General features: G+C 42.9%; 2 long non-coding RNA genes across 2 annotated transcripts in view; both read right to left on the bottom strand.

Moving 5' to 3' along the window:
• Positions 1–9252, bottom strand: part of LOC118239584 — a 41520-nt gene extending 32268 nt beyond the window's left edge. Inside the window, exons 1-2 of the long non-coding RNA XR_004772135.1 lie at positions 8707–9252; positions 7447–7557 (exon numbers count right to left, since the gene is read on the bottom strand). This is a non-coding gene — a long non-coding RNA (uncharacterized LOC118239584). The remainder of the gene's footprint in view (positions 1–7446; positions 7558–8706) is intronic.
• Positions 9253–12569: 3317 nt separating this feature from the next.
• Positions 12570–14106, bottom strand: LOC103159898. Its single transcript, XR_004772136.1, has 2 exons — positions 13758–14106; positions 12570–12695 (listed from the first exon to the last, which is right to left on the bottom strand). It is a non-coding gene; the product is annotated as an uncharacterized LOC103159898 (long non-coding RNA).
• Between the last annotated feature and the right edge of the window lie 13165 nt (positions 14107–27271).

The following is a 27271-nucleotide window of genomic DNA, read 5'->3' as shown; positions in this document are numbered from 1 at the left end:
CCAGCCTCTCAGGCACCTGCTCAGACTCAGGGAAGGCCCTGGTTGGTGGTTTATCATGGAAGGTTTTATCATCCCTACTAGGGCAGCTGTGGGTTGAAAACTATGTGTAACACGCTGGGGACTTCATAGAGATGTTCAGGCATGCTAAAACCCAGTGGCATCGAGCTGCAAAGAAAGGATGGCCAGCGGGGACTGGTTATAGGTTTAACACAGGATACCCTCTGCAGCCCTCAGGAGGATGCAGGCAAATGTGCTTTGACTTTTCTGTAGGTGTAATTTCTCTGTGCTACCCAGCAACTCACACCAACATTGCTACCCCAGACCTGGCTTGAAGGTGAGATCCCTTGCTTTCTTAGGAGAACCTGGAGGGGAGACCCTGGTGTTTATTGCTGCCTAACACCCCAGAAATGAAAAGAAAATACAGTAAGAAGAAGCAAGCTCATCAGCCACCTTTTGCTCCTCAGCTATATCCCAGTTGCCTTTCCCTCAGGACATCATTTACCTTTCTGATTGGAAAGAGATGGAAGCTTTTGCTTTCCTTGAAATAGATGATGTTTCAATGTCAGTCCCAATTCATTACACTTTTCAGGAAGACATGCAAGCTGATTCTAGGGTTGTTTGAAGGACCAATCCTCCAATTTTTATGTGTCTTTTCCAGATTTAAAAAAAAATAAAAAGGAAAGAAAGGAAAAGAAGGGCAAGGTAGGAAGAAATTGATTAACAATGAAAAGTCTAAAAAGAGACCAAGTGAGCATCACTTTCCACAGACAGCCTAGAAAATTCTTTCCCATGAAACAGAATACCTCCTTACTCCTGTTCAGCAAGAGGGGGACAGGGACATCACAGGATCAGCAGAGGGGGTCTGGGCAGCGCCTCCTCACTGTGCTGGGGATTTCTCAGCACCCTGGAGAGGCAACAGATGGCAGCCGTCTCCATCCAGACATCCCAGCCTGTGTGAATGTCTTCAGGAAGTGCCCTGCCAGGGGTGAGCATTTGTGAGCACAGCACCCCTCCTCCCACCTTACACTCATGCTTTGTAGTGGCATCTGGAATCTCACTACCCCTTGTGAAGGTTCATTGTCACCACAGAGAAACTGGTCATTTGTTCGAGGCCTGGAGCTATATGTATGAGGGGTGGGGCAGCTTTAAACCCACTCTGTCTCACTCTGGAAAGCCTATGAGATGCTCGATCCTACTCCCACCATCACCCTCCTCCCCCATCACTCAAGCTTAGGTCCCTAGGATGGGCAACATGAAACAAGTGTCCCTGTTGTTCCAAGGACTGGCGTGTGGGCTTTCTAATAATACATTACAACTGGCCTGACTGGTTTTGCTGGTTGATCAGCCAGAGGTGGGTGTTCAAAATGTGGGTCCTCCACCCTCTAAGGTTTAGAGACCCATTAGGATCAACAGAGGCTTCTCTTGTTGTCCCTGGTTGCTTTGTTCACCATTTTGCAAATGCTGCATTTGCAAAAACAGAGACAAACCATGAGGGTGGCAGCCTGAGAAGGGGGTACTGATCATCTAAGTGGAAAGTGGGATCAGGAGCTTTCCTCCAGATACAAAAAGAAGACACTTGGAAAACCCAGTATCCCCCTCAATGACAACCAATTCCCTCCTTTTGCCATAATCCTCTTTATTCTTAATAGTTCCTCTCATTAATAATAGCACAGCATAGCTCATGGGAGGGCCTACCATCTTCTGCAGTCCTAGAAGATTGCTCCCTTAACAGAGAGTTTAATCCCTTCAAACCTCTGTCTCAGAATGTAGCTCCCAGGGATAGACTGTCTGGCACATGAGGAGCTGTGTGATCATACTCTCCTACCATCATGGCTGTCCATCACACCAGCATTCACTCATAAAACTTTTGTCAAGTGCTGCTTGGAGTCCAAGGATAGTGAAGTCAGATTCCCTTCTCTGAAGGTGTTATGTTCTAGTCAACAATATATCAGGGTATCTATTCTCTGTAGGGTGCTGCATGAGACACTGAGACAAAGAAGACCAAGATGCTGCCAAGTGTATAGTCTAATAATAGTAAGATCCCCAAAGACGACATTCCTGTGTTATGCGATGATAGGCTCAGGATGCCAATGGGAGCCCTTTCTTGCCCAGATGTCTAGGTTCCTTCTTTTAAAAAAATGACTTAGTAGGGGCCCAGTTAAAAAGAGTGGGAAAGACACTCTCCGCTGAAGGAGATGGAAAACTAAAACTCATGCCAGCACAGAAAGCTGCTTGCTACTTTGTCACACCATCCCAAGGTGAATTCTGAGAAGTGCTGAGAAATGGGGCAGGGAGGCAATACCAAGTCTCAGGTCACATGAGGCCTTATTTAGCAGACTGAGAGGTAGGGAGTGATTATTGGTGATGATGGGCCTTCGAAGATTCTCAGAGAATTCTCAATTCTCAATTCAGAGGAATCTGAATTTTTACCTTAAGTAGGCAGAAGTCTGGAGGCAATGAGAGCAGATGGGAGGCAGTTGCTATCAGAATAAGGACAAGGAAGAAAAAAAGATAATAGAGACCTGGGGAAGGGAAATAGAGTCAAGAAGCATGAAGAGGGTATGTGGAGGTGAAGGGCAGATCCTGGAATGAGTTCCCCGGCTCTGGATGGAGCAGAGTGTGGCGACGGAGAGGGACATGATACGGGATGGGATGTGACACAGGAGTTCCTTATATTTGGTGCATATTGAGTTTGAGAATTCCCCTGGGACCATCAGATGATGATGTTAAGAAAAGCAGAAAGTATGGGGAAGAAACTAGGAGGGAGCATGGATAGGGTTTAAATGTCAACAGCTCTCAGACAGACAATGCACATGGGGGTGTCTCCTAAGGAAAGCCCGTAAGGGGACAAAGAGGCCAAAGACAGAGAGGTGAAGAACACTGACTGACATGTAGGGGTAGGTGGAGAAGGGAAGTGGAGAAAGACTGGATGTCCAGAGAGGCAGAAAGATCAGAGCCTAGAGACCACAAATATCAGCAGAGTAGATTTTCATGGACCATCAAAGACTGGGGCCCCATGAAACCTCTATCTGAAATTATAGAAGACCATAAGACTGATAAAGGCATCCAAAGAAGGAAACTACTTGGCAGAAAAAAGGATAGGTGTCTCTTTGTCACATGAAGGTGACTAAAACAGATGATGGAAGCTTGGACAAAGGCAACTCACAGAGCTTTGCTCTGAGTCCTGGTCTTCGATTTCCCCCTCAAATTCAAGCTAGACAATCAGACAAAATGCTTGGCAGCACTGTACAAGCTTGCCTGGTGAGAGAGCTCAGCGCTGATGAGGTTAACTCTTCAAACCCCACAGAGACAATAAAAGATGAGTTCAGCTTTTATCTCTGGGAGCCTATTAGACTGAAGGCTCCGGGGTCCTAGGCTCCCATGAATACTTGTATATCACCTGAACACATGCTTGCCCCCACTTCTGCCCACTGCGGTGACTCTCACTTTTTTCAGCCGCCAGATCCTGTGTCTCTTTAGCTTTGAAGTCCCTTTTGGCTTTTTCTAAGTACCTTAATTGCCTCTTTTATATTCCCAGCCTGACTTGCTTATGAATACATACATGTTCCTGATGCTTCTACTTTCCTCACTAAGGATCTGACATGATCATTTTTGTCAGGCAGAGCGGAACAGTTATCCCTGTAGATGCATGTCTGAGTTCTGGCTGTAGACTGCCTGGGCTGATAACATGCACAATTGTGAACACTTATCCTCTATAAGTGTCAGTTTCCCTACCTGTAAACCAGGGCTGATGGCAGTAAACAACTGCTCAGGTTGTGTAATAATTATGGACCTGACACATCCTAATGTTCTACAAATACCATCCATTACTATATTCATTTTATGCAAGTTCCTCTATACTGTCCATTACGTGGTTGGCTAGCTATAAAAACCTATCTTCAGCTCTGTGGCTGCTGACTTTTTTTGTCCTTGAAACAGATCTTGTAGTGATGGCATTGAGGATTTTTAAAGAGCAAGTGTGTGTGTGTGTGTGTGTGTGTGTGTGTGTGTGTGTACACTCAAATGCACACACATGAGCATGCAGAGACCAAAGGACATTGGGTATTTTTCTCTATTACTTTTGATCTTAGTTTTTACACTGGATCTTAGCCAAAAAGCTGAGAAATGATATCATTGGTTATCCATGATTAGAAGTAGGGTATTTGTTTGTCAACTTGACATACACTAGAGTCATCCAGGAAGAGGGAATCTCAGTTATGGGATTGCCTTTATTAAGTTGCCTCAAAGCAAGTCTATGGGACATCTTCTTGATTAATGATTATGTGGGAGGTGCCACTCCTGAACAAATTTGGTCCTGAGTTGTATAAGAAAGCAAACTGAGCAAGCCACAAAGAGCAAGTCAGTAAGCAGTGTTCCTCGATGGTTCTGCTTCAGTTCTTGCCTCCAGGTTCCTGTCACACTTCCCTTTAAGGCAAACTGTAAACTGCAGTGTATAATCCCACTACAGCCTGCCAAGTCGCTTTAGGTCAAGAGGTTTATCACAGCAATAGACAGCAAACTAGGACAGTCTCCTTTTAAAAAAAAATTTAAATTAGAAATGATCTTATTTTACATATCAATCCCAGTTCCCTCTCACTCCCATCCTCCCCTGCCTCCCACCAACCCCTTATCCCCCTTCTGCTCCCCAGGGAGGGTGAGGGGGACCATCAAAGTCTATCACATCCTATGGGGCAGGGCCTAGGCCCTCCCCCGTGTGTCTAGGCTGAGAGAGTATCCTTCTATGGAGAATAGGAAAGTCTCTTACTGAGCCCAAGGCTCATTTTTTTCCTGCTAGGCTAGCTGGCCAGGGAGCTCCTGGTAGATCCGCCTGTCTCTGTCCCCCAATTCTTGCATTATGGGCACATCTGGCGATGCCTTGCTTTTATGTGGATGTGCTGGAGGTTTGAATTCAGGTCCTTTGTTTTCATAACAAGTGCTCTTATCCACTGAGCCAAGACAGTCCATTTTAACAATACTCTGTCCACAGAGTTTTGTTGTTGTTGTTTTTAGAAAAAGAAAAGTCAAATTGGTCACACCTTTCACACCTGTCTGTGACTAGGAGACTCATTTGAGAATGAGATTTGAGGAAACCGTGTCTGAGTGCACCACTGAGCAGACAGACACTGAGGTGAGGGGCTTCCAGGTGAGTTTGGGAGGCCCCACTGTGTGCACAGCTCAGCATCTACACCTTCTGATAATACAGTGTTGATAATAAGTGTCAACCCACCCTGCAACCAGGAAGGCTAAGTCTCCAAGGCTCGAAGGATATTCCAAAGATGTGATGTATGGAGACATGCGCGGGTTTCTAGGTGTTTGAGCTCAAGTAGTGCAAATTCTTTTTACTATTAAAGCAAGAAAAACATGAGATGATGTTTACAGCTATCTTAAGCAGACAAGTACAGTGAGGGGATATGCCTGATTTTATATGTCTTATTATCTTTGGTCATGTGAAAAGAACTGAGTCTATATTTCCTGGGCCTTTGTCTTTTCCACAAAGGTAATGTAGACATGTCAAGGCATTTTTTTTAATGTCCTTGTTTTTAGATGTATATACTTATCATAGTTTATGTAACTTTTTAAAAAGAGGGTTGCCTTGTGAGATTAAACTGCTTGTACTCTGTCCCATCCATAGTGTATAGTAAGTCCATGGCTTTCATTTATACAGGCTGCCACAACCAAAGCAACACCCACCAGAGCACAGTTAAGGCTGTGGACCAATGACCATGCATTCAGTCATGGTCACTTAGTTTAACTGCCTCACTATCCTAATTATCTCCATTGCATAAATGCAAATACTGAGTCACAATTACTGCCCCTCCGAAAGCCCATGCTGGGAACCCACAGGTTCCTAGCTTATGCTTTCTAGTTAGTTACAAAGTTAGTTCTCCTTCTAACCAACTTGCTTCATCTCCTGCCACTATAGCAGAACCCAACTCAGTGCTGGCAAAAACTCACTTCCTCAGTGATTGCCACCACAGAAGACTCCTGGCTGGGTCCCCACTGTTCCAGTAGTTGCTCTCTAGATGATATCTTAGGGTTTCTATTGCTGTGAAGAGACACCAATGATCATGGCAACTCTTCTAAAGAAAACATTTAATTGGGGTGCCTCACTTAACAGTTCAGTGGTTCAGGCTGTTATTATCATGATGGAAGCATGGCAGCATGCAGGCAGACATGGTGCTGGAAAAGTAGCTTAGAGTCCTATATCTTTCAGGCAACAGGAAGCAGATTGAGACACTGGGTAGTATCCTGAGCACAACAAACCTCAAATCCTGTTCCCACAGTGACACACTTCTTCCAACAAGGCCAAACCCACTCTAACACAGCTACACCTCCTAATAGTACCACTTTCTGTGAGATTATGGGGTCAATTACATTCAAACTATCACAGATGGTAAGCATAGCAAAAAGAAGCGCACGCTCAGAGCTTGGACTTTGTGTCTATAGACCGCCTCAGACAACAGCTAAAATAAAGTATGTAGCTTCTCCGAGGTTGTGCAGTTAGAGAATCATAGAAAAGGACATTTTCAAGGTCCCATAATGCTAGTGGCCTTAGATAAAAGCTGTGTTACCCTAAGAAGACTGTTTTACTCAAGTGTCAGGTATCTTCGTATCTGAGCATCCAAAGTTTCATTCATGTTTACCCCTGATGTATGCAAAAATACAGAGTTAGTTGGACCAGTCAGTCTCTCCATTCACTTGCTGTGTGACCTAAGTTAACTATTCAATCTCTTTGTGCTTATTCTTCACCAGTAAATTGGGTGTCAATAGCTTCCCAGCCTTTAGGGTTGATGGGAGAGTCCACGGCACTGATGACAGATTTCTACATCTTGTAGAATTGGCATTCAGTGGGTCCCTGATGTTACTGAATGGTCCCCTCCCTATGTTTTCTGGAGAAAACCCGTGACTTGGGTGGAGGGAGGATTGGGACCATCCCCAAAAGAACCAAGAATATGTCTAGAATGTTCCAGATTTCACTGGATCAGAGATGCCTTCTTTTCAGTCCTTGCTCTGTGAGACATAGGGGAACTCTGCCCCTAGAGATGTGGAACTGGGTGGACTTGAAACCACACACCTTACCACAGTCACCCCAATATTCCAAGTATGACCTGAGCAGCAGCACTTTGGAGCCGTTGGATAAGCACATTCTTAGTCCCCTCAGGTCTACTGAACTGGAGTGGGCAGAGTGATCCCCACTCAATAGTCCCTCTGGGTGCCTCTGATACCCACTCCAGCTCACAGAGCCATGCAAAAACAGTTCCACTTGAGCCTGTGATGCTCCAGCAAAAGGGCAGAGGTTTAATCCAGATGGACATAAACTTCACTGAGATGTTAATGCCACATTCCTCTTTAACAAATGTGTAAAAGAGCAATGGATGGGCCTTGGTAAGAATGAAGGCAAACACACTGGTAAAAAGCCCATGTTCTATTTGCCTTTATATTTACCTTTTGAAATTCCAAGCCTAGCATACTTGAAGATTTACAATGACACCATTTCCACCACATTTCTGCTAGTCCCAGCATGACAGTAGCAGGAGAAAAGCTTCCTTTCTTTATCTGTAGATTTAAAATGAAAAATATCATGGAATAAAAGGCAAAGAAGACTTGAGAAACAGCGTCAGTAATACCTGGGGACATCGAATGGCGCCTTTTATCTAGATGCCCTAATTCCTTGTTGTGTTTTCTTCTCATTCCGCTCCCAGAATGGTCGTTCCACAACCTCATCTCTTGTCTCCCTTCAGTCCTCTGACAAACCCATGCCTTCTCAACACCTTGGTCTCAGGTAATCGTCTGACTTCATCCTTCACTGAGAAAATGGCAATGCGAAGACAGGCATTCCTTTACCTCATTTCCCAGCTGCCACATTCACCGATGCCCTTTCTCTGACCTCAGACTAGACATCTGGGTGCAGACTTGCCTGGCACTATCAAAGGTCATTTCCACACGCTCCCAACTGTCTCATCTCCCAGCTCATACACACGTCCTCTAGTCACCATCCATCTTCCCTGCACCTCTGTTCCCCAATCAGCACACAGACCAGGCATCAGGAGTTTCCATCTTACAGACAAAAACTGTCATCTTTCAGCCTCATAACAGCTCTGGCTGCCCACCCCATCTTGCTATTTCTCTCCTCAGCAAACATATTGCAAGGTTGTTCTACCAGGATTGGACTGATTGGTGTCTGGGGGTTCTGAACAGAGTGGAGCTGGCCTGCCTACACATTCCTAGGCAATCTACTTTCTTGCTATGTGGCCTTGGGTGAACTTCTTGTCCTCTTTGTGCCTGGGCTCTTGACCATGGAGTCATCTCAGGGCCAATACTATAAGACTGTGTGGGAATTATGCAAGTTGAGCTTGATAAAGCACTTACTAAACCCTCACTTCCCACTTTCTGTTCATTTGTGATGCCCCAGTTGGATTTTCCAGCCACACTGGACCAAGATATTGTATCTGTCAGGGCCTCTAGTCACCTCCCATTGTCTCGTCCAGTACTTGCTTCTTTCTTCTCTCACTTGCCTTTACAACAGCTCTCAATGCAGATGCCCTGTGACCTCCTGGAAACACCCCTTCTTTGGTTTCCATGACAACACAGTCTCCTTTCCTGCCCCTTCCTTCTTCACCATGACATAGGCACCAGAACTTGGAGCCAGTCTCTGCCTCTCTACACTTGTGATAGCAGTTAACATTCTGTAGCCAGGGAACTCACCTCTGGCACAAGGACCAGCACATCATTCCTGTCCTGTGTTTGATGATGGATTATTTTCTTTGTCAAAAGGCTTCAGGCTTCAGGAGCAGAATGTAACAAGCACAGGGACCATCACTCTTTACCGTGGCTGACATATCCTTCATAAAGTACTAGACTGTGGGAGGCTGGGGTGGGGTGAGTAAAGTAAATAGCAAGCTGGGCTAGGCATGGTGGCTCATGCCTATAATCGCAGTATTGGAGAGGCCAAAGCAGGGGTCTACCACGAGTTTAATGCCAGCTGGAACCCTTTCTCAAAAAAAAAAAACAAGAAAAATATTTATTCTTTTAAAGCAAGCACTATGTGATGTGGGAAGGAGCATCCTGTAGGCCCCAGATCAGCCTCAGTCAAATGTCCTTGAAGTTTGGGACATTTCCAGACAGGTCCTGATGGAAAACCCTGTGGAGGGAGAGTCGGGTGAGGAATTACTCCAAGCAATAAGCTGGTCTTTGATTTTAGCTTCTGCCTGTCTAGAGAATCCATTTCCCATCTCCTCCTCATTCTTTTGTTTGAAGGCAGAACACATCTAGATGACTGTCTTTTCAGTTAAAGAGAAGCCACAGTCAATGGGACAGCCTGGCTATCCTCCTATTGGCTTTACGCCAGGTGACCTTCATCTAATATCTTTAATGTAAGCCTGTGGAAATTTAGCAAAAGCCTTGTCCCCTTGCTGCCACAGACACCTTCACTTTGGGGCCAGCTCTGTGGGACTCCCCTGTAGAGGCGCTCTGCCTGGTGCTTGCTAAGTCAGTCCCCTCACAAGGACAGTGTACAAGGAATTTGGGAGATGGGCTTGTTAGTCACTGCTGATCTAGCACATGTGACCTAGGTTGCATCTAGGAGTGGACAGGGTAGAGAGAGGGAAATCTGGCCTCCAGAACAACCTTTATGCGGAGAAATTCCCCACTGAGGCCTGAGGAGAAAGGGCCTTCTTCAGTTAGCTGGGCCTTTCTGAACAGCCCTGTGGAGCTACTGTGTTGAGGCTGTCCCACAGGCCAGGTTTTGCCTGAAGGCATGGGCAGAGGAACCCTGTGCACAGTGACGAGTTCATCCACCAGCATCCTACAACTGCTGCAGCAGTGAGTGTTCTGAGTACGAATAAGAAGACGCTTTCCATGGCAACAGCTTTACGAATGCCAGCCAGGTGCCAAATGAACCACAAAACTCTAACGAGTGCTCGCTGAAACCGTGCATTTGTCTCTAAGGCTCTCGGCTGTCACTTCCCCTTATACATGTACAGTCTTTTGAAGGATTAAGATTCAGTGTTTGAGGCCTTGCAGAGACAGCTAACCATCATATGTAAAGAGTGTGGCTGTGTCAAAGAAAAGACTTACAGGCATGAGGAAGGATATTTGGCAGCTGAGAAGGTAACTCGGAGAGAAAAGTGTGTGCTGTACAAGCACAAGGATCTGAGCTCAGATACCCAACACCCACATTAAAAGCTAAGCAAGGCTGTGCATGCCTGTAATCCTAGCACCGAGGAAGTGGAGATGGGACGGTCCCTATAGCTGGTCTTGTCCAAGCTGCGAGCTCCAGGTTCTGTGAGATACACTGCCTCAAAGAACCAGGTGAAAGACAATAGAGGAAGACACCCAACACTAACTTCAGCCTTGCATACTAGCATGAATGTGTGTGCACAATCTTACACAAACATGTGCATACACAGCTTAAATGCATACACACAAGCCATTGTGCTGGGATGCCTGTAGGTTTTGGAATCTCTGTGGGTAGGTTTCTACTGGGTGAGGAGAGAAGAGAGCTGCTCAAAGGGTAACTTGCTTTTAGGTCTTTTACTAGTGACTTTTCTCATCTTTGCGACCTGATTTTGACAAGAAGCAGCTTAATGGAGGAAGGATTAATTCTGGCTCATGGCTCCAGGGAACAGAGTCCACTGCAGCAAGAGCTGCACTTATCTGTGGGTATAAGGACAGGTATTCAGGCTACAGTTAGAAATTATGTTGAATGATTTAGGGAAACGGAAGTCATAGGCTCTTCTCTAGAATCAACGACTTCCTTAGCTATGGGTAATCGGTTAGGAAGGCATGGGTACTCAACACAGTCAGGAAGGCATGATGGCAGGTAGCTTCATGACTGCAAGAACACATACCAGGGCTAGCTCACATCTCAGTACACCAGTGAGTAGGGAGAGAAGAGTGCTGGTACTCATCCAGCTTTCTCCTTTTTAATTCAGGCTAAGAGCCCAACCCATGGGATGATGCCATCCACATTAAAAGCCAGTCTTACCTCTTTCAGTTAATCATCGCTACAAACACACTCATAAATACTTCCAAAAGTGTGCTTTGTTAGCACCATTGGTATTCTTAACCCAATCTCATGGGCAAATTTGCCATCAGAGGTTTTCAACTCTGCCCAGATTAGTAAGGAGACTGGGAGGTCTTAACATAGTCTTCTCTTTGACATTTCTCTCCCACTTGGAAAGATGGAAATAGGATTGTCTCAGAGGATAGTTTGGTATGGACTCAAACACTGAGTGAATAATTTATCTTCTGTATTTTGAGCAATTGTGGCTCTCTGAAGAAGTCTCCACCTGTTACACACACACACACACACACACACATACACACACACACACACACACACACACACACACACACACACACGCTATTTCTTTGATGAATAGAGCTACATTTATCTGTAGGTATAAGGATAAATATTTAGAATACAGTTAGAAGTTATATCTAATGGAAGTAACAGGCTCTTCTCTAGGATCTATGACTTTTAACTATTGGTTGGTTGGATTTACAGTATTGCACATGAATTCCTTCCTATTGAGTGGGCCATAAGTCCATTTAGATAGCTGTTGGCTACTCCCAAGATAAAGGTGTCATGATTGCACCCTTGGAGATATCTTGCTGGGTAGGCTACTGTTGTAATCCATAGGCCTTAAATCTGGGTAGGACTAATGATTGCTTTTCTTCCTTGGTAGCTTGCCTAGCACTTTCTAATGCTATGAGAGCTAATCCTCAGAGAGGAGGCTTCCAGGTTAGTTCCAGCTCTATTCCTCCAAGTCCTGTGTCCAAAGAATGTGGTATCTTCAGCGATAGGACCTCAATTCTTTTCTGGAAGGCATCAAGGGCAATGCAAACTGACTATATTTTTTTTGAGTCCCTTGGACTTCCATGACCAAGAATCAAAGGGAGGTTTCTCATGCCTAGCACTAGGGTTTTTGTTAGTCTGTGATGTTGGAGTATTATCACCCCATGTGTATAACTCCTGTGTGTGTGTGTGTGTGTGTGTGTGTGTGTGTGTGTGTGTGTGAAGCAAGCTTATAAAATAATATGTCTCTGTGGCTTTAAAAATATCCTTAGTATTATTTATTTCTCCTTCTTCCCTCTCTGTTTGTATTAACCTCCCTCCCCCCCCCACTTAAAGCGCTCCCCCATTTTCCCCATTTCCCCCTTCGTAGCACCTGTGTTTTACCATCCCATGTAATGTGTAATTTTGCTTCACTGTGAAATACAATTGCAACATTTAAGGAAATATTGAAAAGGAAAAAAAAAACTGAAGTCATCATGGATTAATCATTGGGACTATTTTCCTTTTTGTTTCTTTCCTTTTAATGCCAACTACAAATAATTTAAACAGTTGTTAATACTGTGGAACCCTTTAATAGTCTGCTTTTCCTATGAATGTTTGCATTATTAAAACTAAGCTTGGAAGCAGTTGTACAATTAAAGAATTGTTGCTTAGTGCTGCAGCAGTCATAACCCTATATGGTAATATGTCTGTGCACTCCTACCCAGTTAGAAAATGCTGTATTAGGCTACTTGTATTAGTTACTTTTGACATCACTCCGACAAAGCTCTTGATGGAAGCAACTTAAAGAAGACCTTTATTTTTGGCTCATGGTTCCATCATGGCATGGAAGGCATGATGGCTGGCACAGCTTGGTCCATGGTGGTGGGAGGTTAAGAGTGTAGCATGTCCACACCTTGAAGGAAATGAAGAAGAGAACTTTTAAAGGTCTTCCCCAGTGAGTCCCAGCCAGGCCTCAGGCCTCCCCAAACAGAAAACTAACTGTGGATCACATGTTCATACACATGTCCCTGCGGAGGACACTTAGATCCAAACCCTGACACTGATCTTCTTGGAAACTTGGTCGGTCTTGAGGCTTGGTGGGATTCCCCCTTCTGCTTTTTTTTTTTAAGATTTTATTTATTTATTATGTATACAACGTTCTGCTTCCATGTATATCTGCACACCAGAAGAGGGCACCAGATCTCATAACAGATGGTTGTGAGCCACCATGTCGTTGCTGGGAATTGAACTCAGGACCTCTGGAGGAGCCACCAGTGTTCTTAACCTCTGAGCCATCTCTCCAGCCCCCCACCCCCTTCTGCTTTTAAGAAATCTTTCAATTCTACTCAACCCAGTGTCTAGCTGAATGTGAGCATCATGTGGGTTGGTGTTACACGCATGACTTGGGCTCTCGGTAGTGTTTGTACATAGTACCCAAGACAGTACTGCCCAGCGTGACTTCTCTGTTTTCCCCAGAAGAGTTCTATAGTCAAACCAGTTTGGAAATTCTGAATGACATCAGGATTGGCCATGTGAAACTGCCAAGGGCTAGGAGTTCTTGTTTGAGTTTCAGTTGCTGATTTGTTTGAAACAGGGCTTACTGTGTAGCTCAGCCCACCCTTGAACTTGCAATCCTTCCTGCATCAGCCTCTCAGGTGCTAGAATTACAGGTGTGCCTCCATGCCTAACTGCTCAACTGTTTTTGACCAGTACAGTCATAAATTCAATTGGTTGAATCTAGCACAAATTTCTCTGTGGCATTCATTATGAATATTAGTGCTAAAGGCTTGGGGAGTTCTACCAGAGGTAAAGAAACCATTATGATGAGCCTAATGTTGTGAAAATGCAATCCTTTAAAATTATAATAACTAGTGTCTATCAGGACACCTAGAGTTACTAAGGCACAGGGAAGAATAGCCACCATTGTTACGTATGCAAGTCTTGTAGGTGTAGAAGGGAAACTGAGTACATTTACCCTACATATGAGTTTTATCGGTAGAGTTATAGCATCCTGGCCTGGAGTGGGAGAGCAGGTCTTCAGGTCTCAGGAACAGCTTCATTAGTGGAGATAGTCATCATGGGTAGCATGATAGGGTCCTGAAGAAAAAGTGCTTTCAATGCCACTTGGTGTCCCTGAGATTAGAAGAATTGGAGCTTTGAGCCACTCCCTGGAAAGGAGAGTCTGACCCTTTATTTATAAGGAATCAGAAGGGTTGCTTGCTTTTATTGGCTTTCAGCAGGGCAAGTTCCATACCATGTGACCCCTGTCTACATACTAGAAGTTAGAAAGGGACTGGAAAAAGTCTAGCTATGGCTGGGCATGGTAGTACAAACCTTAAATCCCAGCACTTGGGAGGCAGAAGCAAAAATGTCTCCATGAGTCCCAGGCCATCCTGGTTTCTATAGTGAGCTCCAGGACTACATAGAGAGACCCTGTCTCAACAATAACAGAAATCTAGCTATAACTCCAGATCTTGGCTCTGAGCAGTATGGAGGTAGGCAGGCTTTGCTTGCAGCAGTGAAAGAGGAGATGACCCAGTTCAGTGAGAGCTGCAGGGTCACAGCACCCATTGCTTTTCAGCTCTCTGGAGACAGCTGTAGAGGTGTGTGACTCAATTTCTGGGAGAGAGGAAGGAGCATCCAGACAGTCTTCAACCTAACAATCATTAGAAAAATAAAAAGCATATTACTGTGGAAATCCCAGGGCAGAATCAAGGGTCTAGTCTGATAGCCAAACCACACAGGCATTGGGTGAGCAGGTGCCCAGAAGGCCACTGAGGTTGGTACTTCCCTTCCAGGAGTCCCCCACACATTTCATACCTAAAGCCATAACTCTTTTCGGATATCCCCTCCTCTAGCAAGTCTTTGTTGCTTAGCCCTGTTTGCTGCATATGACAAACCTGTGGCTTTCTTTCCTCATTAAGCCAGAAGGAGAATCCTCAAGTGGCATCGGTGGCTCACCTCAAATGATTTACTACATAAACATGGGTGTCATTTGGACCGCTCTCTCATTATTATAATTGCTAATTAGTTCCTCTCTACAGGAAGTACTTATCATCCTAGTTTATGGGTGTTCATCCGATTTGCTTGAAATCTCAAGTTGAATTACTCAGTCTAGATGCAGGGAGGGTGCTCAGGACTAGCTACTGCTGCTTGTGTGGACACTGCAGACACACACACAGCCAGAACATGAGTTTGGGTTTTGACAGCCCCTGCAGCAAAATGTCCAAGCCATGGAATGGAAGTGTTGGACAGGGGTAGTAGCTTCAGAGTACAGGGAGAGCAGTTGGCCAGGACTAAATCAGGACCTCTAGAGATTCCACTTCCTTCCTACTCTCCTTCCCTTCTGTCTTCATTTCACTATCCCACTGTATGGAATTCTACCCCCTGAGAGAGCCTTTAACATCGCTGTCTGGTTCTCATGCTACCCAATGCTCATCAGTGTGACCCACACTCTACAGTAGCTGTGCATTTTGAGTGTTTGTCAGGTACGTTTAGGATTAACAGTGGTACTCTGGGGAAGCAGATAGAAGGTAGATGTTACCCTATGAGAACACAGAATTAATTTAATAGTAGTTAACTATAGCTTGGTGAGGTTAAATGACATGAAATAGGGACCTGGCCATTTTGTGCCCTTACAGAGGGTGGCACTACCCAGAGAGGGTGTGCCTACGACTGACATTCTCTGACTGCTATAGTCAGTTACCAAGAAAAAAACCTTTCTGGGATCAGTGGGATGGCACAAGTAGATAAAGGCACATGCTGCTAAGCCTGATGACCCAGGTTCGATGCCCAGGACCCACGTAGTGTGCACACACGGACATACACAAATAAATATGATTTTAAAAAGTAATAAAGAAAAAAAGCCCAAATAAAGCTTTTAACTTAGGTTCCCCCCAAAGCAAACACTGGTGAAACTTGACCACGCCATGTCGTATTTCAGATCCTCACATCTCATTTGCCCTCGAAATGTAGACGGCAAACCATCTTAACAGTGCGCATGACGCACTCTGAGAACAGTGGGAGAGGGAGCATGGACACGGCTATTTCTCCTCGGACATCCCTTTCCAAGAGTATTGTGTATAATCCCATGCTGGTCAGTTTCTCCGGGCCTCAGATTTTCATCTGTCAGAGAGACAGTTAGTGGCCCACGCTGTGTGCAGACTTTCCCTGTGAGAGCTCTACGGAGTGCAAACCTCTGTCCCGGGCATCTGTTCTGACAGCTTCGTGAGAGCATGAGATTGAGAGCTGATGGCTTACATCCTATGTAAGAGAGATGTCAAGTAACTTGAGGCAGAGGCATGTAGGACGGTGAATGAGGGATGTGGGGGTAGCACTGGGAAGTGCAAAAGATGACCATGGCAATAGCGCTGACGGCTACACATAGCTCTCTTGCAGGACAAGGCATACCCACGTGTTATCCTTTGGAGAAAAAGAACTTAGAAAAGATACCAAGACCCCTCTACCTTGAACTTCAAAATAAGCAGAAGTTTGGACAACAACAGTTTCCCAAATGCCCACTGTTTGTTTACCATAGATTTAATTAATGCTGCATTAAAGATGCAGCATGATATTTTGAATCGTGTGGCAATTGTTCAGGTCACCTCTGGAAGTGGCCTTTCGATGTCCTGCCATCCCACAATCACAACCCTTAATGTTAAGCTTCTCCCGTGTGTTAGCATTCTTGTCAGAGCACCACATACATTATTGATATAACAAATGTTTGTTGAGCAGCTTCTAGGAGTTTTACATATTATTTATTTAACAAACATTCATTGAACATTTATTATTGTACCTGGCACCACAGATCCTAGGGTAGTAATCATGACTGAAGAATAAGGCCTCAATTCTTAGGAACAGACTAGGAAAAGGAGACAGATAAACAAATACACAATTACTGTAAAAACTATGCTAGTTGCCACGACAGACTACTGCCAGAATGCCTAAGAGTCTTCTTGGGTACAGTGTGGTTAGAGACTATTGAGGCGAGATGGCTTCTAATTTGAGTGTGGATTGCCAAGCAAGGAAGAACATCCAGGCAGAAGGAAAAGCTGGAGTAAGGCTGGGAGGAAGAAAGAGGAAATCTGTGTATGAGTGTGTGTTTGTGTGTGTGTGTGTGTGTGTGTGTGTGTGTGTGTGTGTGTGTGTGTGTGTGTGTGTGTGTGTTTAGCAGCAGTCAGGGAGGTTACCCCAAGCCAGGTGTGATCTTCTCAACAAGGTAAGGTGGGTTCTACCATCCTCACTTTTCACCTAAGGGAGTTAAAGCTTATAGAGACAGGAGAAAGCAAAGGAGGACACTTGGAAGGGTAATTAGATGATGTAAAATCAAATCATTTTTAGAATAATTTGCTAATGAGCAAAGGGAAGATGCTGTCTAGAGCCACGGCAGGACTCTGTTCAGCTGACAGTTTCTTTCCTGACCATGTTCTCCCAGCCATCAGTAATTTCATGTCATCCAAGATCACTGCAGACACAAAGGAAATACAGCAGAATCTGGGTCTATGGGCCTCCAAAACCTGTGTTCTTTTCTTCTTCTTCTTTTTTATAAAAAAAAAAAAAGTGTGGTTTTATTGTCAGTGAGATTGTTCAGGGTGTCTGGGAAGCCAGGGGCTTCATCAGATGACTCTCAGAAGGCAATCATCTCAGGCAGGTTCCTGGGTTAGCAAAAGTACTTCCCAGCAGCCCCTGGAGTCCAAACCCCAGATGCCTCATTCTGCAGCCTTTCTGTAAAGTGCTTCAGGAGGGAAACTCTACAATGTCGGTGGAGAGTAATCAGTATGAGAAAGGTTGCTCTGTTAGTCAAAGTTAGCAAGACCTGGAAGCTTTTGAAGAACCAAATGAGCTTTCCTCTGAGAGTTCTTCTAAAATGCAGGGTAAGATTTAAAAATTTGACCAAAAACAATACAAAACAAAAACTGGCTATGCTTTCTTGTATTTACCACTTTCACAGGTGTAACAAACACATTATTACCTAATACTAATAAACGTCACTTACTCTTTTTCCTTATGCTGCCACACCTAGCTAAGCAAGCCAAGTGTCCCTCCCATGAGCTGCACCCTCAGGCTCCACTTACCTTAATAAACCCTTTGAAGAAAAGCACTCATTTCCCAAGGCAGAGAGCATGAGACCTACATTTAACACATGTGGCCTATCCGTTAGCTTCACGGTTTTCTACCCTCAAGGCAAAAACACTAACAAGGAACAGAATTGCAAGATGGTGCTTTCATGACTCCCTAAAGGTGCCACACTATGAAGTGCTCGGCTTGTTGGAATCCCAGAATGCCTGGTGCTGTACACCTGGGCTCAGGGACAAGGCTGATTTCTAATCACTGCCTGGGGCAGCTGGGAACAGCACATGTGTGCTGTTGGGGAGAACACGTGTGCTCATTTAAAGGGGGGGACAACTTCCATGTAATTTATAGCACACATTCGCTTGGGTGTGGGCTTTTGCTGTTAAAATTCTATTGAGTGCAAACCACTGACTTGGCTATCTGCTCTAACGGCTCCGGGGAAACCTGAGTTCGAGAGGTGATGCCTCTGATCCAGTCTGAGATGTCAAACCTGGAGTAACTTACAGGGGAAGTGTGTAGGATGGGGAGGGCAACATTTTGAAAAACGAAACACATTTTGCATCTGATGTTCCCACATTTTTGCAGCATTAGAGATTTTCCTGCTTGCTTCTTAACCTTATTCCCCTCCTCCCCTTTGCAGGAAAGCTCTGTTGAGGTGCAACTGATGAGAACAGAGCCTGAATTTAAGACACGTGTGATTATTTGATATTCACTGTGAAATGACATTATGTAGAGTTAATGAGTATGTCTTTCACTACAGTTAGCATTTTTGTATGTGTGTAAGTCTGTGTAGACATAGGAATATGTATACCTATGCGTGGTGTGTGTGTGTGTGTGTGTGTGTGTGTGTGTGTGTGTGTGTGTGTGTGTGTGATGAAAACACATCTATTCTCTCATCAGGTTTGGAATGCCTGATGTCATTAGTTATAACTGTGTATTAGGTCCCTAGAATTCATCTACTTCGTATGTAAAAGTTGATACCCTATGACCAATACCTCCCCATTCACCTACTGCCAGCCCCTGGTGGTCCCCACCACCTCTCTGCTTCTAACATTTCACACATAGCTGAGCTCATATTGCTCATCTTTCTGTGTCTATATTATTTCATCTAGGATAATGTCCTCTAGGTTCATTATTGTCACAAATGGTAGGCTTTCCTTCTTCTTTTATAATTTTTTTATATATTTGAATTACAAATAAGATTGAATTACATGACAATCCCAGTTCCCTTCTCCCTCCCATCCTCCCCTACCACTCCCCCAACTAAAATCCTGCCTATCACATATCCTTTCTTCTAATCTACACCTGACTCAACCTTTCTGCTCCCTCATGACCTCTGCATCCTTCCTTTTCTTCCCTTCTCATTCTCGTAGCTCCCTCCCCCCTCTTCTCATGTTCTCAATTTGATCAGGGCGGTGGTGACCCTTTCCCCTTCTTCAGAGAACAAAGTTTGTCTCTTTTAGGGTCCTCCTTGTTTACTATTTTCTCTGGCAGTGTGGATTGTAGGATGGCAATCTCTTACTCTATGTCTAAAATCCACATATGAGTGAGTACATATCATGTTTGTCTTTTTGTGATTGGGTTACCTCGCTCAGAATGGTTTCTTCTAGATCCATCCATTTTCCTGCAAATTTCAAGATTCCATTGTTTTTTTCTGCTGAGTAGTACTCCATTGTGTAAATGTACCACATTTTCTCTATCCATTCTTCCGGTTGAGGGGCATCTAGTCTGCTTCTAGTTTCTGGCTATTACAAATAGTGGTGCTATGAACATCTTTGAACAGATGTCTTTATTGTATGAATGTGCACCTTTTGGGTATATGTTCAAGAGTTGAATTGCTGGATCTTGTGGTAGACTAATTCCCATTTTCCTGAGGAATCTCCATACTGATTTCCAAAGTGGCACTACAAGTTGGCACTCCCACCAGCAGTGGTTGGGTGTTCCTCTTTCTCCACATCCTCTCCAGCATAAACTGTCATTGGTGTTTTTGATTTTAGCCATTCTGACAGGAGTAAGATGGTATCTCAGAGTTGTTTTGATTTGCATTTCCCTGATGGCTAAGGATGTTGAACACTTTCTTAAGTGTCTTTCAGCCATTTTAGATTCCTCTATTGAGAATTCTCTACTTAGTTCTGTACCCCATTTTTTAATTGGATTGTTTGGTGTTTTGGAGACTAGCTTCTTGAGTTCTTTGTATATTTTGGAGATCAGCCCTCTGTCAGATGTGGGGTTGGTGAATATCTTTTCCCAGTCTGTGGGCTGCTGTTTTGTCTTGCTGACTGTGTCCTTTGCCTTACAGAAGCTTCTCAGTTTCAGGAGGTCCCATTTATTAATTGTTGATCTCAGTGTCTGTGCTACTGGCGTTATGTTCAGGAAGCAGTCTCCTGTACCGATTAATTCAAGTGTATTTCCCACTTTATCTTCTAATAGGTTCAGTGTGGCTGGGTTTACGTTGAGGTCTTTGATACATTTTGAGTTAAGTTTTGTGCAGGGCAAAAGGCTTGGGTCTATCTGTAGTCTTCTACATGTTTGCATCCAGTTATGCCAGCACCATTTGTTGAATATGTTCTCTTTGTTCCAGCATATATATTTGGATTGTTTGTCAAAGATCAGGTGTTCGTAGGTGTGTGGGTTAATATCAGGGTTTTCAACTCTATTCCATTGGTCTACCTGTCTATTTTTGTGCCAATACCATGAGGTTTTCAGGACTATAGCTCTGTAATAGAGCTTGAAGTCTATTAAGTCTATTAAGTCTTGATGGTGATGCCTCCAGAAGTTCCTCTATTGTACAGGGTTGTTTTGGCTATCCTGGGTCTTTTGTTTCTCCATATAAAGTTGAAAATTGTTCTTTCAAGGTCAGTGAAGAATTGTGTTGGGGATTGCATTGAATTTTGATGGGGATTGCATTGACTCTGTAGATTGCTTTTGGCAAGATTGCCATTTTTACTATGTTGATCCTGCCTATCCAAGAGCATGGGAGATCTTGCCATTTTCGGGTATCTTCTTTAATTTCTTTCTTTAGAGACTCAAAATTCTTAGGGTACAGGTCTTTCACTTTTTTGGTTAGTGTTATTCCAAGGTATTTTATGGTTTTTGTGGCAATTGAAAAGGGTGATGTTTCTCTGATTTCTTTCTCCACCAATGTGTCATCCATCTATAGTAGGGCTACAGATTTTTTTGAGTTAATCTTGTATCTTGCCACTTTGCTGAAGGTGTTTATCAGCTGTAGGAGTTCCCTAGTAGAGTTTTTTGGGTCATTTATGTAGACTGTCATATCATCTGCAAATAGTGAGAGTTTGATTTCTTCCTTTCCAATTTGTATTCCCTTGATCTCCTTTTGTTGTCTTATTGCTCTAGCTAGAACTTCAAGGACAATATTGAAGAGGTATGGAGAGAGTGGACAGCCTTGTCTTGTTCCTGATTTTAGAGGAATTGCATTGAGTTTCTCTCCATTTAATTTGATGTTGGCTGTCAGCTTGCTGTATATTGCTTTTATTATGTTGAGGTATGTTCTTGTTATCCCTGATTTCCCCAGGACCTTTATCATGAAGGGATGTTGGATTTTGTCAAAGTATTTTTGGCATCTAGTGAGATGATCATGTGATTTTTTTTCCCTCAGTCTGTTTATATGGTGGATTACATTGATGGATTTTCGAATGTTGAACCATCCTTGCATCCCTGGGATGAAGGCTACTTGATCGGGATGGATGATTTCTCATGTTGTGTTCTTGGATTTGATTTGCCAATATTTTATTGAGAATTTTTGCATCAATGTTCATGAGGGATATTAGTCTGTAGTTCTCTTTCTTAGTTGTGTCTTTGTGTGGCTTGGGTATCAAGGTTATTGAAGCTTCATAAAAAGAGTTTGGTAATGACCCTTCTGCTTCTATTGTGTGGAATACTTTGAGGAGAATTGGTATTAGCTGTATTTTGAATTTCTCATAGAATTCTGCACTGAAGCCATCTGGCCCTGGGCTTTTTTTGGTTGGGAGACTTCTAATGACTGCTTCAATTTCATTAGGGGTTATAGGTCTATTTAAGTTGCTTATCTGTTCTTGATTTAATTTTGGTAAGTGAAATCTGTCCAGAAAATTGTCCATTTCCTTTAGAATTTCAAATTTTGAGGAATATAGGTTTTCAAAGTATGACTTGATGATTCTCTGGATTTCCACTGAGTCTGTTGTTATGTCCCCCTTTTCATTCCTGATTTTATTAATTTGCATGTTCACTCTTTGTTGTTTGGTAAGTTTGGATAAAGGTTTGTCTATCTTATTGATTTTCTCGAAGAACCAACTTTTTGTTATATTAATTCTTTGTATTGTTCTCCTAGTTTCCATTTTATTGATTTCAGCCCTCAATTTGATTATTTCCTGGCGTCTGCTCCTCCGGGGTATATTGGCTTCTTTGTTTTCTAAAGCTCTCAGTTGTACTGTTAATTCTCTAGTGTGATTATTCTCCTGTTTCTTCCTGTGGGCATTTAGAGCTATGAACTTTCCTCTTAGCACTGTTTTCAAAGTATCCCATAGGTTTGTATATGTTGTGTCCGCATTCTCATTGAATTCTAGGAAATCTTTAATTTCTTTTTTTATTTCTTCCTGGACCCATGAATTGTGCAATTGAGTGTTACTTAATTTCCATGAGTTTGTAGGTTTTCTGTAATTCTTGTTGTTGTTGAATTCTAATTTTAAAGCTTGGTGGTCTGATAAGACACAGGGGGTTATTTCAATTTTTTTTGTACCTGTTGAGGTTTGCTATGTTGCCAAGTATGTGGTCAATTTTAGAGAAGGTTCCATATGGCACTGAGAAGAAGGTAAATTGTTTTGTATTTGGATGGAATTTTCTATAGATATCTGTTAAGTCTAATTGTGCCATAACTTCTGTTAGTTCTTTTGTTTCTTTGTTAAGCTTCTGTCTGGTGTTCCTGTCCAGTGGTGAGAGTGGGGTGTTGAAATCTCCCACTATAAGTGTGTCCAGTATTATGTATGATTTGAGTTTTAGTAATGTTTCTTTTACAAACGTGGATGCCTTTGTATTTGGAGCATAAATGTTCAGAATTGAGACTTCATCCTGATAGATTTCTCCTGTGATGAGTAGGAAGTGACCTTCTTCATCTCTTTTGAATGATTTTAGTTTAAAGTCCAATTTATTGGATATTAGGATTGCTACCCACGTTTGTTTCTTGGGTCCATTTGATTGGAAGATCTTTCCCCAACCTTTAATTCTTAGGTACCGTCTGTCTTTGAAGTTGAGGTGTGTTTTTTGTATGCAGCAGAAGGAAGGATTCTGTCTTCTTATCCTTTCTGCTATTCTGTGTCTTTTTATAGGGGAGTTAAGACCATTGATTATTGTTGATGGATATTAATGACCATTGATTATTGTTCATTCTTGTTTGTTTTTAATTTGGTGATGGAGGCAAGATTATGTGTGGGATTCTATCCCTTTTTCCTTTTGGCTGTTGGTAAAGTGGGTTTATCTATTGCCTATATTTTTCTGGTTGTAGTTAACTTCCTTGGGTTGAAGTTTTCCTTCAAGAACTTTCTGTAGGGCTGGATTGGTGGATATGTATTGTTTGAATCTGGTTTTCTCATGGAATATCTTGTTTTCTCCATCTATAATGATTGAAAGCTTTGCTGGGTATAGTAGTCTGGGCTGGCATCCATGGTCTCTTAGTGTAGGTGGAATATCTATCCAGGACCTTCTGGCTTTCAGGGTTTCCATGGAAAAGTCAGGTGTGATTCTCATAAGTTTGCCTTTATAGTCATTTTTCCTTTGCTGCTCTTAATATTTTCTCTTTGTTCTGTATGTTTGGTGTTTTGATTATTATGTGGCGAGGAGACATTTTTTTTTGGTTCAGTCTATTTGGTGTTCTGTAGGTTTCTCGTATTTCCATTGGCATGTCTTTCTTTAGGTTGGGAAAGTTTTCTTCTATGATTTTGTTGAATATGTTTTCTGTGCCTTTGAGTTGGATTTTTCACCTTCTTCTATACCTATTATTCTTATGTTTGGTCTTTTCACTGTATCCCATATTTCCCGGATATTTTGTGTTAGGGATTTGTTGGACTTAAAATTTTCTTTGGTTGATGAATCTATTTTTGCTAGTGTTTCTTCAGCTCCTGAGATTCTTCCATCTCTTGTATTCTGTTGGTGATGCTTACATCTGTAGTTCCTGATCATTTACTGAGCTTTTCTATTTCTGGCGATCCCTCAGATTGTGCTTTCTTTATTGTCTCTATTTCAGTTTTTAGGTCTTGAACTGTTTCCTTGAAAGATTTGTTGATATCTTGTATTTTTTGGTTAGTTTTTTCTTCCATTTCTTTAAGGGATTTTCTCATGTCCTCTTTGAGGTCCTCTATCATTTTTCTGAAGATGTTTTTAAGATCATTCTCTTCTGGTTCATCTGCATCGTGATGTTCAGGTCTTACTGGTGTATGGTTCCTAGTCTCCGGTGGTGTCATATTGGGTTTTCTGTTGTTGGATGTGCTTTTACCTTGTCCTCTTCTCATCCTTTCTTCTGGTGTGTATAGCAGGAGTCTCTTCCTCTCCTGGTGGGTATGGGACCAAGGTTCCAATACTCTGATGTTGGTCCTCTTCTCGTGGATGGAGGTGTCACTGTTACCCGGGTGTCGGCAGTGTTTGGGTGTGCCAGGTCCCACTTGGCTGGCAGTTGGAGGCGGAACTGTCTCCAAGCTTCGGTGTGTCGGACCCCGCCGCCGAACTCAGTCCGGCACGCAGGTCGCTGTTGTCAGATGACTCTGAGCAGTGATCTCCTTCTTCTTAATATTGAATAATACTCCATGGTGTATTTGTTCCCCAAGGTCTTCATGCATTTAACTGCTGATGAACACTCAGTGTTTCTGTGTGGGTGCTCTTCTAAACAGCATCACAATGGGTGTGGTGTATGGGTTCCTTCTCAAGTTCCTGTCGTTTCCTCTGGATTTATGCTCAGATGTGTGGTTGCTGGATTATAGGGGAGTTGCATTGGTGATCTGGGGGGACCTTCCATGCAGTTTCCCGAAACGGCTGTAGCAGCCAATGCACATTGCCATCAACAATGGACAGGGGTCCCATTTTTCCATATCCTCGTTAGTGCTTCTGACCCCTTGTCTGTCTGATAAAGGCTTTCCTAACAAGTGGAGGAACTAGCTCACTGGGGTCTAGATTTGTATTTCAGTCAAGCATGGTGACTCACAACTATACATCCAGTATTCAGGAGGCTAAGGCAAGAGAAATGAGTCAAGGCCAGCATATGCTACAAGATAGATCTTGTCTCAAGGGGCAGGGGATGAGGCAGGGTAGTCTTTCCTTGAGGATTAGTGGTTGGACACCCTTCTGTACACCTGTTGGATGATCATTCAGCTTCTTTGCCTATCAAAAATATGTTATTTGGGGCTTGCTACTGACTTGTGTAAGTTCCTTATGTATTTCGGACATTAACACTTACCAGATATATAGTTAGCAAATACTACTTCCTTTCTGTGGGTTTTCTCTTTATTTTATTGATTACTTCCTTCATGATATAGAAATTCTCTTTATTTTGAGGTAGTCCTATTTGTTTAGTTTTGCTTTTAGTGTCATATGTTTAATAATCGTCACCAAAACATCTGGGATATTTTTCCTGTGTTGTTTTCTAGTCATTTTATGCTTTCAGGTTTTACATTAAAATGTAAACCTCTTTCAAGTTCATTGTGCATGCATGAGGTTGGTGTTTCTAGATTGTAGTGGAACCAGCCCTCACTCTGATAGTTACAGTCTTTTGTTCTCCTACTTAGGTCAAAATGCCTATAGATGCAATGGTAGTTGGAATTTTCTTTGGGCCACCAACCAGCTCATAAATAAAGACATGGAGACTTATTATTAATCTTGAATGCTCAGCCTGAGCTTAGGCTTGTCCCACTAGCTCTTTTAACTTTATTTAGCCTGTTTATATTCATCTACATTTTGCCTCAGGGCTTTTAAACCTTTCTTTTATTCTGTATATCCTACTTTCCTGTTTCCTCCATGTCTGTCTAGCTGGCCCCAACTGTCTCCCTGTCGTCTTCATTTCTTTCTTTCTTGAACCTAAATTCCTCCTCCTGCTTACTCTTCCTGTCCACTTGTATCTCCTCCCTCACTATTGGCTATTCAGCTTTTTATTAGACCAATCAGGTGCCTTAGGCAGACAGGGTAAAACAGCAACACATCTTTACATAGTTAAACAAATACAACACATCTTTGCATAAGCAAATATTCCACAACAGGCATTGTCCACAATGGCTGCCAAGTTAGTGTTGCTGTTGGAGAATACGGGGACCTCCCCATTCCACCTCTTTGCTGATATCAATTCCTCAGTCTCCTTTCTCTAGTTTACCTCTTTTCCATGCTCTTAGCAAGGTATTCCTTGTTCACCTACGTATCAGTAACTAATGAGATAACATATCATAGTAAATACTTCAATTGGGAACAAAACCAAAGACAACTATTTCTTCTCATTTCTTTATTATCAAGCAAAGAATAAAAGCTACTACAATATGGAAAAAGACTTGCAGAACCTCAGGATCATTGGCTCCCCTAACTTCTGATGCTCCCTTAGCCAGATCTGGGGTGACAATAGAAAACAGATACCCACAGCCTCTTCTTTCTGCTGACTCCCCATGCTCTGACTCACAGTGATGAGTCCAAGGGAGAAAGCCGCACTAAGAAGTCTAAATAGATTTGAGGGATAAGACAGAAAAGAGACACAGAAAGAAGAAAGAAGAGAAAAGAAAGAAAGAAAGAGAGAGAGAGAGAAAGAGAAAGAAAGAAAGAAAAGAAAGAAAGAAAGAAAGAAAGAAAGAAAGAAAGAAAGAAAGAAAGAAAGAGACCAGAAAGAGTCTTCAGGGAGTTGCGGTGTGTGTAGGGGGTGTCTTCAGGAGAAAAAAGGTTGTAGAGATAGAGGTTGAAAAAGAAGAATTGTTTAAGGGAAGGTTTGCTATACTTTGCCCATATAATACCTTTTAGTATTTTCTTAGCTGTTCACTGGCTTCATGTAAAGTTTTCTGCTTTGTTTATTTATTCTTTTTGCTCTGTTTTTGAGATGGGATCTTGTTAAGTAAGTGCCTGGCCTGAAATGCTTATGCCTTGAACTTGTAACTCTACCTTAGCTTTCAAAGTGCTGGGGTCACAAGCACAGGTTGCCACACTTGGTGCTTAATGCTCACTTGACTGACTCAGTGTCAACTACCAGGTCACAGACATCTGGAGTTTATGTGGCTACAATAAGATAAGTAATGTAGATATATAAAAAGATTTCTTTATGAGGGGCAGTTGTAGAGTGCAAGCTCATGGCCTACACATAGGCTAGGTTAGTGTCTACCATTGAGCTATAGTTCTAGCACAAAAGCTGCCTCGAAATGCGGGCATATAGTGAACTGTTCAAGTCTTGTCCAAGGTGGATTTTTT

This window comes from Cricetulus griseus (assembly GCF_003668045.3).
Source record: "Cricetulus griseus strain 17A/GY chromosome 1 unlocalized genomic scaffold, alternate assembly CriGri-PICRH-1.0 chr1_0, whole genome shotgun sequence".
NCBI classification, from domain to species: domain Eukaryota; kingdom Metazoa; phylum Chordata; class Mammalia; order Rodentia; family Cricetidae; genus Cricetulus; species Cricetulus griseus.
This window is presented reverse-complemented; position numbering and strand designations above follow the sequence as displayed.